Source organism: Manacus candei, unplaced genomic scaffold (genome assembly GCF_025592945.1).
Source record: "Manacus candei isolate 608988 ecotype Guabito, Panama unplaced genomic scaffold, ASM2559294v1 h1tg000046l, whole genome shotgun sequence".
Taxonomy (NCBI): domain Eukaryota; kingdom Metazoa; phylum Chordata; class Aves; order Passeriformes; family Pipridae; genus Manacus; species Manacus candei.
In genome coordinates this window covers 11,104,689-11,123,386 of record NW_026138094.1, presented here as the reverse complement: position 1 = coordinate 11,123,386, position 18,698 = coordinate 11,104,689, and the positions used below count along the sequence as shown (strand labels likewise).

At 41.4% G+C, this 18,698-nt stretch overlaps 1 protein-coding gene across 1 annotated transcript in view; it reads right to left on the bottom strand.

Annotated features, from left to right (window-relative positions):
• MCTP2 (multiple C2 and transmembrane domain containing 2) overlaps positions 1 to 14,572 on the bottom strand; it is a 119,485-nt gene extending 104,913 nt beyond the window's left edge. The window contains exon 1 of the mRNA XM_051796688.1: positions 14,451 to 14,572. The gene's annotated coding sequence lies outside the window, so the exon portion shown is untranslated. The remainder of the gene's footprint in view (positions 1 to 14,450) is intronic.
• Between the last annotated feature and the right edge of the window lie 4,126 nt (positions 14,573 to 18,698).

The window sequence follows — 18,698 nt, the reverse complement described above, 5'->3', positions numbered from 1 at the left end:
GAGAACAGGCAACAGAAATACAACTGTTGGATGAATCCAGACAAAGAAATCAGTCTGCTTCCAAAGAAATCTACTCTTACACCATTAATTTTGATGAGGTTGCAGAGCCAGTTACTTAATAACTTATTTAAATAACTTTATGACTAACCTTACCACACTTGCAGTGTTCAGGTTCTACAAAAAAATGCTCTAACTGTATTACTGTGTAACTAAAGCTGCACAATCCTCTCCTCCTCCCTTTATACTAATAACAAATATCAGTAATTCCATGCATTCAGGAGGCAATAATAAGTTTTGCCCAAATAGCAAGGTGTGCCAGTATAGATATACCAGCTTAACGTAGCATTTTCACCTCTATCTCCAGAAGTCAGTCACAGTAATAAAGTGCTCATGAACAAACTGAAATTATTTTCTCCCTCGCAGCATCACTGAGAAGTAAAAACAATTTTCTGAACCTCATAGAGGAAGATTTGAGGTACACAAAGGCATGGTGGGTCTGTCTTTCTCACTGAACTCAGGTTGAAGCATAAGATGAACAGATTTACGGAGGGACAAGAAAAGAAATAAATACCAACCCTATCTGACCAGAGGTGGAGGGATGCCTGTGCTGGAGCAGCACCTGATGCCTTGCACAAGCTCACTGAGATGTGTCTGAATTTGCTCTCATCAGCTGAGAGCTTTCACTTCAGCTCTTCCCTCTTTGCATAAAATCTTGACGAGGCCTCCCTGGTAGCATCACGTCCATCACATGCCAGCAACAGAAGTTATTAGGCACAATGTGTGCACATTTGTGCACACATTTGCACAAAACATTATGAAACGCACTGTTGGGACTCATTTAAAGAACTCATCTGCTGCCAGTGCCCTCTGCTTTGCTCGCCTACACGCACAGAAACCTGCTGAAGCAAAGATATTGCAAATAAAGGCAGAGCCCAGCTCAACATCCACTTCCCAAGGCTCCTACCGCTTCCTATTCCCTTCCTGTTGTTCTCCACCCCTCTCATTTTGATGACCCACCACTGATGTTTTTATTTTGTTTGCTTTGAGATTTTGTTCCCTAGCAGCAGACTTGTTCCTGTAGGTTTTTCCAGTTACTTTCCCCAAGTCAAATGATTTTTTTCATAATTACATTGCCTCAGTTGCTGAACAGAAATGCCCATTCAGGAAGGATGGTGCAGGAACCGTACTGTATCTCTGAGACACACTTGCATTTAACCCAGAGTGAGAAGAGTCCTCCTCAAGCCAGGTAGGAAAACGGTGGAACTAAAAAAAAAATTAAAAAAAGAGAAAAAAAAGTTGGATGAAAAGATTCTGGGGTTTGTTCAAGGCAGCAGGGGTGGCTCCAGTAACCTGCCACCTTGCAGCTCCCACACTGGGGCAATACATTGATTGTATTTGCTGCACAGAGAGCACCAAGTTACCTAACCGAGGCCACAGAAAAAGTAAGCCCATCCCTGGTCATTGGATTGCTTAGAAGTTTGGCCATACTCTGCCTCTGAACCTTTACATTCCTGCTGCAGCTACAACTTCTCCTATATAAATACTGTATTTACAAATAAGTTAACCAAAATGATGGCTACGATACACCATTAACAAAAAATGGACTATCTGTTCTAATCTGAGAAAAGGGTAAATACAGTCTGAATGGCAAATGCACCCTCACAGTCTGAATGGCAAATGTACCCTCACAATCTGAATGGCAAATGCACCCTCACAGATGCCATCTGCAGACTGCCCCTTTCTTCACTTCCCCAGTTCAAGCAGAAGACACACACATCACCACCACGACCAGAAATCTGTTCCCTAGAGATCACCAGAAGATGGGGGATTGGGACCACACCAGCACCGTGCTGGAGCCAGGGGTGCCAGGATCACTGGGATACCCCCTACCATGCCCTATTGAGCAACATCAACAGAAACAATTTCAGAGAGAGAAATTCGCCCTTGCTTCTAAAACGTTTTTTCTCAGCACCAACATGTTGTTCACATAGTCCTTATCCTCCACGGGCCAGAAGTTTTCCTTCTTCCTTCCCCAGCCTCAGAAGTTCATTGCCAACCACATTGCCAAATATTCCCTAAGCAACCACAAGGAAAAAAGACATACTTTGCCAAATTCCTGGTCTAAGCTTGGCCTCTTTATTCTCTACCTTTCAATGGCATATTGTATCAAAAATCTGCAAACAGTAATCATTCAAACAGAAACATTTCCTGTTATCAATTTTAACTCTGTTGGTTTTAATTGAATGGCTCCTTGCTTTTATGCAGTGAGAAAAAAAAAATATCTTTTTAGCCCATCTTCTTCAGCCCTCTCTTTAATATGCTGCTAAATCTCAAATGCTCAGAAGAATCCACATAGTTTAATGTTTTCCTATGGAGAGACCACTTTGATTGCACGTGTCATTTTTATTGTATCCTTTTCTTTTGCTGTCTCCTCGTTTAGGGGCAATAGGGGCAAGAAGGAAAGGATTAGTGATAAAAGAGTTGTTTACAGCTCACTATGACTGGACAAATATTTCCAGCATTTTATCCTCCCTTAAGTATCTTGTCATTATGGTCCTTGGGATTTTTTTTTTTTTTTTTAATGTGCTTTGTTTTCCTTCACTGTAACACTCCGTATGTACTCTCTTAAATTGTTATAATATTTAGACTTAAATTATTTTTTAGATGTTCTAACAGGTGGCTCTGCGAGATATTTCAAATGCAATTGAAAGCCTAGAGAAATCATTCTGCAATTCTACTTCACTTACTGTCTTGTCAGGAAGCCAGCAAAGCCACAAGTGAGAAATACTGCAAGAGAGTCTGAAAACATTATAAAAGTGCCCAATGTAACTAAACAAATAAACTGAACAAACCCAAATTCATTTACACATTGGAAATTATGAAACAGATTGTCTTTCTTCGCTTTGTAACCATTCCCTGCACACCCAGAAGTGCACGATGCTCACTGAGGCACCATGAGACACTTCTTCCTAATACTTTTAAGCATCATCTCCCAAACCAGCAAGATGATAGAAACACTGCTGAGCACCACACCACTACTATTACAGCTTCCATAAATCTATTAAGCCTTGTACTCAATTTGTTTATCCAATTAAGGTGAAAACTCTGGGTCAGTGTGCATGCACCACCCACCTCTAAGGTCTGATTCAGCCAGTATGTTTTCAGCTACAACTAAATAGCAATCCATCACAGCTGAAAACACCAACATGCATCAGAGACTGTTAGGAAGATGCTCCTCGCTTGGATGCATATTAAAATAGGTTCAAATTAGAAGGAACTAATGAAACTCCCTCTGTAAAACCTCTATTGATTTTGGCTGTTCTGGCATAGGATATTCAGCCCAATCTCTGCCTGCCTGGCACACTCACTGACCTAAAACCTAACACACGAGACATTGTAAAAATTACAAGCAAAGCTAATTACACTTCTGCTCTGCAAAATAGTATTTGGCTATGGAAAGTTCTAATATGAGTATAACCTCTTTAGGTTTATAATTTCTGAATTTAGTGTGCTGAGAAACAAGGTTGACATCCAGAAGGAGATAAGGGAGAAGGGGAGTAAGGGACTTAGGTCTTTTTTTTCATACCCTTCTTTTATCTTTTTGCTATAAATTCCACTCTCTGGCCCTAGAAGCCATAAATTAAACCACTGCTCCCTGAGAGAGAAAAGAAAATATCAGGAAAATAGCTCTCAGCTGGCAGAACAACCACTGTGTGTGCTGGCTGGTTATTTCTATAACAGATCATACCAAGCACTCCAGGTTTTTAATTATGATTGGATCTCAAACACAGTCAAATATAAATCATTACTGAGAGGAATGACTTTTTCTAAAGAAACCAAAACTTCCTTCTTTGCAGTGGCTTATTTCAGTGCCTTATCTGGAAATACAGTAACTTTATGCTAAGCACCAACAGACACAGAAATAAGAGAATATCATCCAAATAAAGTAACTCCAGTTTGTACTGGAGCATTCCAAACCCAGCACTAGTTACACTCATATATAATATTGAAAAGAAAAGGGAATACCTTACCAGGGGCAGGATGTCCCTTGGATTATCAACACCTTCAAGCCAGCGCTGCACTTCCTTTGCAGAAAAAAAAACAAGTCCAAAACGAAAGGCTGACCTAGGTAGGTGGGCCCGAGGACATTTCTCCCTGGGTATGATCCCAGAAGGTAACGCAGGACACTGAATTAGACACATACATCTTAATATAGAGCAACTGAGACAGCCTTTTCTTCCTGCAGCATATGGTAAATACCTGAAGTTAAATTTGATAAGGCACTAGAAAAAGTCTAATCTCAATCTGATTCTGCACAGGCTAATTACCCTAGGGAAATCAGTGTTGGAATTATTTTTAGCACTAACAAGCATCAAAGGGAGCACACTGCTGTGGTGTAGCTAACATCTTCATTCCACAGGTGATTTGCTGCTAAAGCAGGGTCAAGGTTTGGCCAGCTTCCAAATCTTCCCATTGCATTTGTGCTTAAGCTTCCCTGTAGGTTCAAATGATGCCAGTCTGTGGATGCAGATCCTGCTCTTCTATTGCTCTGCTGTAACAGACTCATTTGCAAAGCATAGCAGGACGCTAAACTGAAGTAAAATAGGAACTTGACCTGTTGCTGTCAGCCAAATTAGTACCAGTGCTTCATAAGAGACAATTTTATAGGCTTCAATAGAAATAAGATAACCAAAATAAATCAGCCCTATTTTCTTGATGTGAGGTGAAAGAAATCTACAGTCCTTGCAGTAGATGACAAATAGAACTCAAGGTAAATACAAAGCTTAAGAAAAATCTTGTTTATTACATGCAGATAATACAGACATCTGAATTAATATTTTCTAATTTAGGTTTGAGTTTTGTTGTTTTGGGTTGGGCTTTTTTACAGATCCCTAGATTTTAGGCTCTGGGCTTTTATATCCCATGTTTGGCTTTCTGATTTTTAAGTGGCTCAAATGTGATGAGCTTCATCTTTCACAAACACATGAAACAAGCACACATCTTCCTCCACTTATCACACAAGAGAGGAACAAGGGCACTTTAACTCATTAGAGGCTCTTTTGCACAATCTGGAGAGCTTTTTTCTCAACATTTATGAGCAGACAGGAGCTATGAGAAGTAACAGAACGACCAGCTGCTACAAGCATCTTAAAATAGCATCTGATAGTGAAAGTTACTGGGAAAAAAACCTACACCTGCCTCCAGCTTATGAAAGTATTGCTTTCATTTTGCTTCTGTCTATTCTAAAATACAAGAAAAATGATGAGTATGTGTGGAGGAAATGAAGGAGGAAGTGTTTGGGTGTATTTTTACAAAAATGTTTCACAAGTTCCTTCCACTTTTTCAGCTTCCTTCAAAATATTGTGGCTTGTAATTGTACCTGTATAAGCCAGAAGGCCCTTTCAATCTTCTCAGTCTAATTCATGGGATTGTACCAAGCTGGTACAATCAAATCTGATCTTTACAGTGCAAACACACCTGCTGAGCATCAGACCTCTCCAGGGACACCTATGCATGAAGATCTGATTCCTGCAGCCCTGTGCCACAGGGGATGATGTGCACCTCAAACCAGACTCCAGGAAAGAACCTGGACTGACAGATCCTGATCTCGGAATGCACCATGCCATGTGCTGAGATCACACCAAAAATTGGGATAGCTCTTCACCATTGACTGTATCTGTTTTGTAATTTGCCTCATTGTTCCCAACCACATCGAGTGATCCCTGGGAATGGTGATACCTGGAGCAGGGGAAGAGGGAAAGCTGATGAGCAGCAAGAGGAAGGAGAGATGTAGGTACAAGCAGAGCAATAGAGAGATAAGAAGAGCTCCAAAAAGAAATGAGGTTTATCAGGGCTCACATGAGGAACAACACAAGAGGCAGATACACAAACACTGAAGGAGCTGGTACCCGTTGGAGCAGCTCCAGTGGGAATCCAGCCCTGCACCACCTCCCTCCTCACTCTCTCCTTCAACCCCCTGTTCCCCTCTCTCATAACAAAAGGTTTATTTTTATAACAAGAGGTGCACAGAAATAGATTCTCCCTTTCCATAACTCTCAGGGAAAACAAACCTAGGAAGGAAATTGGAGACTCATTTCCACTGCAGGTCAAATCAACCAGTGCCTCTTATTATCACTTAAATAATATATTTAAATAAAAGAAGTTTGTGGCCATATGCAAATTACTTCTGCGTGCACCAGCATTGCTCCCTAAATAACTACTATTACTGTCACACTTCTTATCAAAACTCAGTGACTACAGAGGAAAGATCTATTAAAAGCTCTGCATGACCCTTTATTTAACAACAATTTGCCAAACAGAACACTTCCGATTCATAAAAATGGCCTGATGATAACTTGAGCAGGATAAAAATCTACACTAAACTGTTGGTTTGCCCTCTTTTTTCCTTACCAGGGCATATTCCAACAGCAAAATGGCACAAGCCAGGCCCAGAGCTCACGGTGAGAGTTGGACACACAGGAGAGTTGAGATTTACTTTGAATCTGTATTGACCTGCGTGATTAAATGTCCTTTCACATTTAACATCTCCACACGGTTTGGGAGTATCTCCAGATAAAATGACCCAGTGTTTTTGCAGGTTTTTAATTACCACAGGCAGGAGGCTGAAGGCAACTGTCCCTAAAGGAAGGTTGGTGTGTTGTAGCAGAGCCCCGAAGGAGGGAATTGCACCAGTAATAGTCCTCATTTTCTGCAAGAACCTCGAGCCTCCTTACAGAAAATCACTGCACTTACAGATCTGGGGTTGTGCATTGCCACTGAGAAAGCTGGAAGGGAGACTGGAAAACCCACATACAAAGAAAGCCCTTAGGAAGCTCTTGGTGAAGGTAAGTGTTTGCAGGTCTCATCCTGGACAGTAATCTAGCACTTTAAATATTAAGCCAATGCATACAACTCAAGTCAGTCACACTGCTCCCCTGAAGTCATGACAGTAAAATGTTCAGCATGCAAATGGGAGCATAAACCTAAAGACTCATTTAACTCCTTTAAACTTTTTTATTTCCAACTGTAGAGACTAAACATATGCCAGCACACATCTCTAAATGCCAGTCATTTCTCACAGAAACAAATCAGCCTTGAGGTTTATCTTTCCTTATACCATCTGAGTTTTCAGCCTCCTGGCACTAGAAATAGGCACCTTGTCTCCAGGTTCTGTTACAGCATTATTTTCCAGTTGAGATCAGATAAAGTTGGTAAATTTAACTTATGTGCACTGGCATTTACACTTTGGCACTTCCAAAGTCTTAACACTGAGGTTTCAGTTTGCTAAAGCTGAAGTCCCTAAACACTGGCATCATTATAAAGAAAACCACAACTACAACTCCAGTAACTATTTTAAGCTGGAATAAAGGGGTCCAAAATAAAAATATAAGAATATCATGCTGGGATGAATAAGTGGACTGTTCAGTATTTTACCTGCAAAAGTTCAGAGAACCTCAAGTATAGCAAAGCCCGGTTTTGTTAACTCTGGCTCCTGGAAGTGATCTAATCAGAAAAGCTCCCCAAAAGAGAAATACTGGCATTGTTGAGCCAGAATGACACCTGATGAAGCAATTTAAAACTCACTTTCAGTTTTTCTATGATTCTATGTGACAAACCTGCTCTGTGAAAACCTGCAGACACATTATACAGTGGTTAAGAAACGACTTGGTTCTGATTCATCTGGGGTAAATACGCCATAGGCAGGGTGGGGTTAAGTTTGCTAAACTTTAAATGCCTTCCCATAAGCATATCTACAGCTTCTTTCTCATGCTGCCCAACCACACTGGCTGCTCCTTTGTACACTGCTACCACAGTGGGTTTTTTTGTTTTTAGTTCTCCTTTCATGCATACATAGCCTCAGGCAGGATAGTTTAAAACAGATCAAGCTGACCACCACACTTGTCATTACCGTGCCCCATTCATATATTCTCAAAGTAAATGTTAAGTGAACAAATTATGACCACTTAGCCCTTAATTAACTGACAAAACACAGAGTTTATTAATCACGGATGTATAGTTCTGGTGAATACTGACTAAAAGGTATTTTAATTCAGCTGTCATAATTATGCAATCTCCTGTTTTGGCTCGAAACCAAAATTTTTCAACAGGCGTCAATAAAAACCTTTAAAGATGTAGTAATGTTTTTTAATGGATTTAAGAACTATTCTCATTCCAGTTCCCTGTGTCCAGCAGATATGGACAGGAAACACAAACTGCTCACAGTCAGATATACAGATTTGAAAGTTTTCTGATTCAAACAACTTTTACACCCAAGTAGATGAATGCATGATCTTCTCCAGCTTTCATTTGCTTGGTACCAAAGACCAGACAGATTTTTTGCTAAATGCTACTATAAAGCATGCAAGGTTGCTTGGTTGATGTGAGAGACCAGAAATCTTTGTGAACTGAATACAAACGTCTTCCTTTAGCTTGTAAAGAGATTTGTATCTTAAATTATAGTTTTAAAGAGATGAACAAAATTCAGCCACTTACACATTAAAAATAAAATAAAATCACATCCCAACCACAAAAGCACTATTCCCACTATCCGAATTTGGGTAGGGAGTATATATTCTAAAATAATTACAAACAACCTCAAATAGCAGGATTTCTACAAAATCCATTAGAATATATAACTGGAATTAGATGTTCGCATTTAAAAAGAGAAACAAGACAAAACAAAACTCTACAGTTAATTGTTTCCAAGTACAAGAAACTGGGAACAAAGCCTGCTATTGAATGAGCATTAATGACTTGCCATTTGGTTCTGCAGATGTTTCCCATGAGGGAAGACAGCAAAAAAACATTCCTCTTGAAACCCAGGGAAGCAGCAACAAGGAGGTGAGTTATGCTCATTCATCTGGATATTTTTATTTGAAATTGTCAAAAACATTACGTTCAATAGGATTTTACTTCAAGGGGAACCTGTGTCCAATAAAATTTCAAAGAACTGAGCTCTGTAATCCCTCCTCACTTAAACACAAATGACTCAGGCTTTAAAAAAAACCCAAAACATAGCCACGACAAAATGAGCTAAGAGAGAGATTGCCCCATCCTCGCTGACAGCTCCAGATCATCGCCACCTCCACATCAATGGCAACAACGACAAATGCCTGCTCAAATAAATTAGCATGGCCATCTCGTTTCCATTCATCTCCATTAAAAGATTTTCAAACGACATAGACTATATACCCTGTGCTGGCTAGAAACTTACTTCTAGAGCAGGGCTTATCTATATGGGAGGGAAGAATGAAAGCACACTCATGAATCCTGAAAAGAGCTGCTTCTATGTCTTAATTTACAGCGTTACACAAAGTTAGAAATCTCTTATTTCTAAATTAGCTCTTTTCTCAGATCTTAAGGCAACAAAGCTATACAATTCCAAGAATTTCCAAAACAATGAAATTCCCCCAGACCTAAAATTTCCAGCAAAACAAAATTTACTTCACAGACTACAACTGTAATTCTTAGGAGTGGGGAACAGGAAGAATTGTCAAGGGTACAAGTACTTCCCAGAAAGGAAGGATATGAATAAGATCTCCCCTTTTTTTTTTTTTTTTTGCCCCATCCCAAAAGGCCAACAAAACAAAACAAAAGATCTCAAAACCTACGTTAGTATTTAGCTCGCATTTTAGCAAGTTGTTTTTTGTGGGAAAGTGAAAACAAGCTAGTGAAGGAGCACCTGTGTAAATACATATGAAACAGGCACCCACCACGGCAGGCAGAAAAGTCACCCCCTGGGTCCCTCTGCTCCGTCTCTTAACCAACAAACCAGGAGCAAGAAAGCAAAATAACTGGGTTTAACTAAGGACCACCAGACAGTGTTACCAAGAGGCTCCCCTACAAGACCAACCTACCCACACAAGGGTCCTCTCTGGTGCCAGGGGAGGTCAGACACCTACACGACTGCACTGGAAATGTTCCAGCTCCAATTCCACAAGCAGCCTGGAAGACTCCCAGCTCAAGGATCTGTTTTCCTTAGACAAGCACCAGCCAAGGGGAAAGGACTGAGGAAACACACAATTTGTCCCCATCAGCCCTGACACAGGTTTTAACAGGAGGCAGTGAAAGTATCAAAAGAAAGGGTTAAAAAAAAATGCCTAAAGGTCAGCAGGCTGCTTATATAAAGATGATAAAAAAGGCTCCTTGGAAAAGCAGTAGACATTTAAGAAAATAGAAATCAAAACTGAAATCATAACATCCTCCAGATTTTCACACAATAATCCAATCATTTCACAAGTGATAAAACAATTGAGCTTCGCAGCAGTAGTGTAGCCTTGCAAAAGGTCAGCTCAATCTGTGTTCTTAACAGATTATAGTTATGAATAGCCAGTTAATCAAAATTTAAAGAAACACAACACTGAGCACACTATTTACCTCACGTTTTTCCCCCCAGTGTGAAAACTGAAGTTACATCTAACCTTCACCTGCTTGGAACCATTCCAGACAAAGTAGCAGTGATCTCAGGAAAACCCATCCACATTTCCGTCACACATAGCATGCAAGGGGACTACATCACTCCAAATATCAATTTAGCCCAATAAGCTGCCTCTAACTCTGACTGAAAACAGATGCTCAGGGAAAGAATATAAGGTCAGGAAATTATACCGTGATTCTGCCTGCAAAATAATCTCCTGGCTTCCAGGAATCTGTGATTTAAAAGTTGCTTCAGCTAAAAATTGTATCTGCATATTTGTGATTAACAGTCCCAGCATACTTTTTCTCTATTAATTTGCCAAACAACTTCTAAAATTCATTTGTATCTTAAAGGAAGATATTGCAGTAATGAGTTCCATACACAAATTATGCTTGTGTGAAACAGAAACATAATTTAGCTATGGAAGCATTTCACTTTTATTGAAAAGTACCATAGGAAAGAAAAATCACTGAATCTTGCTCATTTATTCTCACCTCTTTAAAACCTTGAGTTATGTGAAATTAGGAGTAACTGTTCTCTGCTTACTCCACATCACTCAGATTGCACCCACTTCTGCATTCTCCTCTCTAATGAGCTCTCTTAATTGAAAAGCACAGTTCATTCAAGGAGCCTGGTTAATGTTACCCCATCCAAACTTAACTGGCACACACCATAGACTTTTTTTTTCCTGAGATAATTGATTTGCCTGAAAATGTACTGTAGTACAAAACAACCCAAGTTCAAAACCATCTAAGAATGTTTCAAGAGAAGTTAATTAGCATCTTATTTTCTACAGTCTTAACAAATATTTTACCAAATAATTTCTCAGATGAAAGAATAGTTTAAACAGTTTGAAGATTACCTCTGGTTGTGTAGCTTTTCAAAGGACTGAATTTTTTGATTAAGAAAAACTAGCAATTCCTAAATATCTTAAAAAAATGATAGCAAGATCCTCCTTTATATCACTCCAGAGTAGATATATGAAGAGTTAGTGTAAACACAATTATACTCATGCAAGTATTTACCCTGCCCTGGCACAGCAAGGCATGTGGCCACAGGCATGTGCCAAAAGTCAAGTTTGCCTTAGGAGGTGCCATCATCAGGGCAGGATAGACAGACTGCATATCCCTAGTGCCTTATACTCACATGAGCCAGGGAAGATGGGGGACATCTAACAGAAGTGAAGTTTCCATTGACAAAGCTTCCTTACTACTGATCCCTAAATTGGACCAAAACCATCTGCCCACGCAGCAATCCGCCCACGCCATGGCTATGCTGGTAAACCTGTAGTTACACCCAAGCTGATTTCTTCAAGGCAGAAATTGCCAGGCAGATAATAAGATGATCAATCACTTGATCAAACATGGGAGACGTGGCCCAGTTTCTCTTACGGTTCCTCATCAGGACTCTCACACAGTAGACAGTGGGGTGTTAAATTCTCACATATTGTACAGAAAACCTTACATGGATTGCAGTGGAATACAGAAAGAAAGACTTGCCATTGAAATACAAGTAGTACCTAAATATGAATATTCTATCTGGTTCTATGATTTGATTTTTTTAGAAAATAAAGGTGCACTCAGGTACAGCTGTTACTCGGATACACAATTTGAAATCAGAGTTTAGGGCACTCCTGCTTCCAACATCCTCACAATCCTGCAAACACCAGTTTAGTCCTAAGAAACAGATCCCTTGAACCCAGGGAACATTTAAGTGCTTAACTTCATCAGGAATAGATTGATGAAAAAATTATCTTTTTCTTATAAAAAGCATCTATACAAGCGTGTTATCTAATAAGTACAAATGGAAGTAAAATGGGAATGTGGGAAGGGTGCCAATGTAAATCTTTCAAATCTGAGGAAATCGGGAGCAATTTTCCACTCTAAAATGGAAACAACACAGAGGAAATGCAGAGAATATTTGGCATGCTTTGCTCTCCTCCACTAAGGTAAAACTTCCCTCTCCCCAGTGCCCAGGCAGAGGGACCCCAGCCAACATGGAAGTGATGAGACCCCAACTCTCTGCACCTTGGACACTGGAATTAAAAGCCCAGTTCATGATATAGGTGTTGGTGAACAAAGCACATAAACCCCAAAATTCTCATAACAAAGGGACAGCACAAGCTGTTGCACATCTTGCATGTATTTGATGGCCACTGGTGGAGGCCTCATGGCAACCTTCAGCTATCAGTAAGAAACTAGTAAGATGAGATGGTCAAATCTGCACAGTAGAGACTAAAGGAGCAGAAGCTTCTTAGTATCAAAAACTCAGTATTGCCTGGAAATCTCAGTGGGAGAAACAAAGAAGCTTCTGGGATGAGGTTTATCCCCTGTTCCCAGCCCACTTCAGCCACACACAAAGCCTGACCCCAGCTTCATCACATTCCAGCAAACTTCAACAAAGCACAACCACTGTTCTCCTTAGGATCACTTGTTGCCTGAGTAGGTACATTTTTTAATAATCACCTGTTCAAGAAAGAGATATTTCATCAGTGCAGGTAATCCAAAAACAGTTGCTTATATAACCAAATATAAAAAAAAAAACCTTGCAGTGAAATTGAGACAATTATGGTACTAATTACCTCGAATGACATGATAAGCAACAATTCTAGCACTGTTATGGTCTCATGCACCAGCCCAAGAGGGGATGATTACAAGAATCCATTTGCTATTTAGATACCCACTTTCCTGACAAGGACAGCAGTGCCCCTCCTCATGCCCTTGTTTATAACTGACACCTCAAATACACACATCTACAAACTATGCTATACCTTCTTTAACATAATCATAGTTAAACTTTTCTTAACACAAAATCTTTTCTCAGCACAAAATCTAACACCCCTAAGAAAAAAAAATGCTAAAATTTTTGAGAAATAAAATGAAAATTTCCTCTCTGCACAGTTTTCTTCAAATTATTCTTCCCACTGCTACTGGAAAGTGAAACTACAAATACTGAATCCATCTTCTACAGCATATGAAAACTTATTTGCTTTACGATAAGCTGTTTTATGATGGTATTGCACAGCAGCTAGAAATCAAACAAGTAAAATTATTACTCAAATACACCCATTCATCCTGACAGCCAAATCGACCCACTCAACAGTATCATCTCCTGAGAACAAATCAAAATCACTGCAAAATACATGACAAATTCTACAGCTTAATCACAGGAAATTAATACTACAATATCCAGGTGAGAACTTCTATTTTCTTTATGCCACGCAGCAGCAATTCAGCTTTCAGTGTGCTTTGAACAACTGACTGTCATAAAACTAAGGGCAACAACTGGTTTCTTGCCAGTGGGAGGCAAACACCAATGAAAAATCACATTGTTTTTCATTTGCAATCATTTGAACAGATCTTTTTTAAAGAACTGTATCTTACGCCTTACATTTCCCTCAAAGGTGCTCTTAAAGCAATTTCCCTCCACTGATGCACTTTTGTGAATGTTTTTCTTCGTTGTTTGTTTGTTTTCAGTTTAGGGATTGTTTTATTATTACTACTAAGTGGTTTATTTATTTAGTCAAAGTCAATAACCAACCAACTCAGTTTCAGTCAGCAAACGCACATCGGGATGAATCAGTTCAGTGCGAGCTGGCTGGGTAAGGAGAGGATTTCCCCAGCATCGTTTTCTCACACGAGCCGAAACAAAGATTTATCCACACAAGGTGCGAGCAGCACCTGATGCAGCATCACTAAAGCGATACAGACAGGAAAGCAAAGCGCGCAGCAACCCCGAGCCTCCCACCGCAAAGTTAGTTCTGTCGGGTGACCGGGGGAAGCACGGACAGAGAGCGAGCGACTCGGCTGGCGAAAAAACGGGCGAAACCCCTCAAATATCCAGAAGAACAAGCAAACAAAAAGACAAAACAAACAAGCAACCTACATAACCGCCCCCCAACCCGGTTCCTCGGGTTCCTCTGTCACAGCGGAGCCCCGCGGCGGAGGGCGGGGGGAAGGAGCTCTCCCCGAGCGGAGCGGGGTCCCCGCCCGGGGTCTCCTGTCTGACGAGGTCACTTGTCTGCCGAAGTTACCTGTTCTCCGGGCCGGGTCCGCACAGCGCCCGCAGCCGCCCATCGCCGCCGGGGACTCGCTCGGCGGACGCGGTCCCGGGGCGGGCACGTGTCGCTGTCGCCGCTGTCACCGCCGCCCGTCCCCTCCCGCCTCCCGGGGCGGTGCCGCCCGCCGGCACCTCCCTGCCGGCACCTCCCTGCCAGCTCCGCTCAGCTCCCCGCCCGCCCCCGAACCGCCGGGGCTTCCTGCAACCCGCCCCCGCCAGCATCCCCTCCGCACCGCCTCCCCAGGGCATCCCCCTGGGGCGTCCTCTTGGAACATCCCTCCGAGGGTCGTTTGCCTCGGAGCATCGCCGTCCCCTCTCGGACCTTTATCCTTCCCGCCCACTCCCCACCAAGACCAAAGCACTCCCCCCACCCAAACCTAAAACCCCAGAGTTTTGTCCCCAAAACCCAGGGACGTCGGGGAAGACGGTGGCAGAGGGCAGGGGACTGGCAGCACTTCCCTCCTGGGAGAGTCCTGGGTGAGGGTGGAGCCAGAAAGGAAACTACAGGAATGACGAAGGGCCAAGGGAAATAAAATCAACAGCGGCACTGCTGCCACGTAACACTTGTTCTTGGCTGCATCTCCCAACATGTTTTATTGGCAGCATCTCCAGGTGCCTGACAAGGGAGCCAAGGACGGTAGCTGTGTTCCAGGCAAGGAAACTGAGGCAGGATTGGGTGAGCTGACATGCTTACCTGCAGCTGAAACATGGCACCACACGTGTTTCTTCATGAGTTTACCACAGCATGGAAAGGCAAACACCTCCCAACAGCACCTCCAGCACCAGGGTGTTTCTGGAGCACCCTGGGTCACACACTCCACCACACACCTTCCCAGAGAGCTCACACACGTCACCACTCCCACCTGTGGTGTTTAACATCCATTGAGGGTGGTATCACTACATGAGGTGCAGAGCAATGGGATGGGGAAAGAAAAGCTTGGTGATGGAGTATATTTACATTCCAGACATATGATTCCAATCAGAAATTACATGTTGTCTAAAGGCATAGCTGACGTAGTGACACTCACCTCACACCATCGACTGAAACTTGGTGATGCAACCACGTTATGCCATTGCTACACAGAAGTTGTCGTGGACATGTGGTAAGGGTTTGTCACAGTGCAAAAAACTGTTCACTAATCACTGAATAAAAATGTGGGGAAAATATAAAAGCCATTACTCCAATTTTTTCAACCAGATCTGGAGAGCGGGAATTCGGACATACTCGCAGTCCTACACAGATCCACAAAATCAGGATCAAGGAGCCAGCAGTTCAGGATTAAGGAGCTACACATCAGTAAGATTATTGTTTGGACACATGAGCAATTTTAGAGGAACAGGGCATTAAAAAAAAAAATTGACAATTTGCTTCCTGACTTAAAGGTCATGTTTAAATGGCCAGATCCTGCTGTTCCAGCACAACCTCAACAATAACATGGGTTACTGCAATCAGTATTACAACAATAAGCATACAGCAAGTCGTAAAGTGCATAGAACTTCCCAAAGTTTTGCTAAATGCTAAACAGGCCAGTTTTACTCAGCTCATGCAATCAAAAATTCAAGGGGAAGTTGGCTGAGAACAGAAAACTAATCAGCAACCTCAACTGAAAACAGATAAGAAAGAAAACTTATGCCACTAATGTCTTTGTCTTCCTTTCATCTAAACCAAGAAAGGTATCAGATTCAAATAATTAGATAAGTTTAGAACTAAAACAACACGGTCTTCAAAATACTTTTCTTTTGGGTCTGTGATCCCACAAAATGTGTATCAAATATAGTTCTGTGCATGTTCTGCCAAAGGCTACAGCCAAGAGAGAAAAAACTGTAAACATGCTCAAAGGCAATCTAATAAAGGTGGCAGCTGATTTCTGGAGTAGGAAAAGAAAGTAGCTTGTGTATGTCTGCCAAAATGAAATGTAACAGTGCTCCTTGGATGCAACGGGAGAAAGAGATACAGAAATTAAATTCTCATACCCAATATCCACCCAAATGAGGAATGCTTGCCACAAGTTAGTGGCAATAAAAAGATAAATGAATTAACTATTACAAGACTACCCAAATATTGGCTCTGCAGAATATTAGGTTGAGAAATTTTCTTCTCCTGGACATCGTGTAACTGTATTAAGTATGCTGATGAGGCCACAGCATACTGAGTATCAAGGCTCTTTGCTACTTTGCTGATAACCAAGAAAAGAAAGAGAGGATAATACTGCACAGATCCTTGGGAGAGGAACTTTCCATCACTGGCAGGCTGAGGGAAAGACAGAAGAAAACATGACAGTTTGGAAGTGTCACGAAAACATCAATGTGAGGGTATTTTGTGAATGCATCCAATGTAATCTGAAGTCATTGAGAGCCAAGATATGCATTATTATAACAGTACTCTGTTAAGTATAGGACTTAAAGATGAGCACTAATTAAATCCCACTGTAAAACACATCATAAAAAAAAGAGCACAGCTAAAAACACAGCAAACAAAAATATTCCAGTAGGAGAAATTTAAGTGTGCATAAGATTTCTTCTTGTTATTGCTTATTATATATTATTATTGTTATTAGCTTTCCAGAAATACTCACAAGGAGCCACTGTACACCTTCTCTTCATGTACTCAAAGGTTTTTCTTCTGGATTTTATTAAGGCTGGCATTATTAATTCCTTTGAGGGAACAAAAAAACACATAATTGAGAACTACAGTTGGAGTTATCAAGTCCTACTCATTTTTTGTGCGAATATGTCATTTTCTCATGAGGAAAAGAAAAGCTGTCTTTTCAACAGAGGGAAAAAATGCAACTCTCTCGTTTCCCCCCCTGTATTCTAACTGCTGAAACAAAAAAACTGACCTCATCAACCTTTACCAAAACCTGGCCAATGTGGATCAGTTTGAGGCTGCTGAAGATAATAGTTTTAGCTCCTTTCCTAATCACAGGCTCATCTTCAACCTTTCAAAGAGGCAGCAAGTGAAGCATTGGTATCCAGCCCACCCGTCTGCACAGCCTGTTCACAGCAGCACATCTTCAGGTTTATGAGGAAGACACAGGAGGGTGCAGCAGCACAGGAAGATCCAATCACAGAAGAAAACAGTCACAGAATGGTTTGGGTTAGAAAGGACCTTAAAGCTCATCTAGTTCCAGCCTCCCTGCTGTGGGCAGGGATGCCTTCTACTACACCAGGTTGCTCACTGCCCCATCCAACCTGGCCTTGAACACTTCCAGGGATGGGGCATCCACAGCTTCTCTGGGCAATGTATTCCAGTGCCTCACCACCTGCACTGTAAAGAATTTCTTCCATATGTCTAACCTAAATTTCCCTCCCATGTAGGTTGAAACACCCTTTCTCCTGACCTTATAGGTAGTATGTCTGGTAACAAGTCTTGGACTTTGGATTCCTTCTTTTATCTCATAGGTAGAAGGTGTTCACTGGAAACACCACCAGAAGTTTTGAAGATCCCTTTATCATGATTTTGTGCTATTCTGTTTGCACTCATCACCTGTTCACCACCAACTTTACTGAATTGTTTACAGAACTTTGCTTAAAAGATTGCTTTGGACATTTGTTAGCCCTGGGCACAATCTCTCAGGTATGGGACTTCAAAAGGCTTTTTAAAAACCCAAAGTGAAATCTCCTGCAAGAGCTAAGTGTTGTGTTTTATTTCTTTTGGACAAGTGGGTCCTAGGAGTCCTGATGACCCCAACACAAAGAATTACAAATCCCTAAGTAGCAGCTCATTTTCCTTGCAGCTGAGCACCTGGTTTACAGGCAGAATTTGGAGCAGGACCAAGAGTGCTCCTCAGGTCTGCAAGCATTAAGCCATTCCCAGAATGCAAACTAAGCTAACTGCAAGATTTAAGCCATTCTGTGCAACTGCACAAATAAATGCACTCGAGACCATAGGAGATTTAAGCATGTCAATAGTTTGAGATTAATGCACGAATAACGATAATTAGTTATGGCTTGACTACTCACTTTCAGCTCCAACAGATTACCTTGAAAAACCACATATTTTTATCCCATTTAACGTCAGCATGATTCACCTTATCAGCTAAATGTGTGATACTCTCTTTAGGGCTGGGTTCTCTGCTCTGAAATGTCACTGGCCATTTTTTGTCTGAACAGCGGAAATACCGCATGTGGAAACCTGAGCTTGAACTTCAAAGAAATGAAACCATCACAGCCTCAAGCTTCCTCTTCTCTCTCTTTCAATCCCATGCCCTGTTTCTGTGCA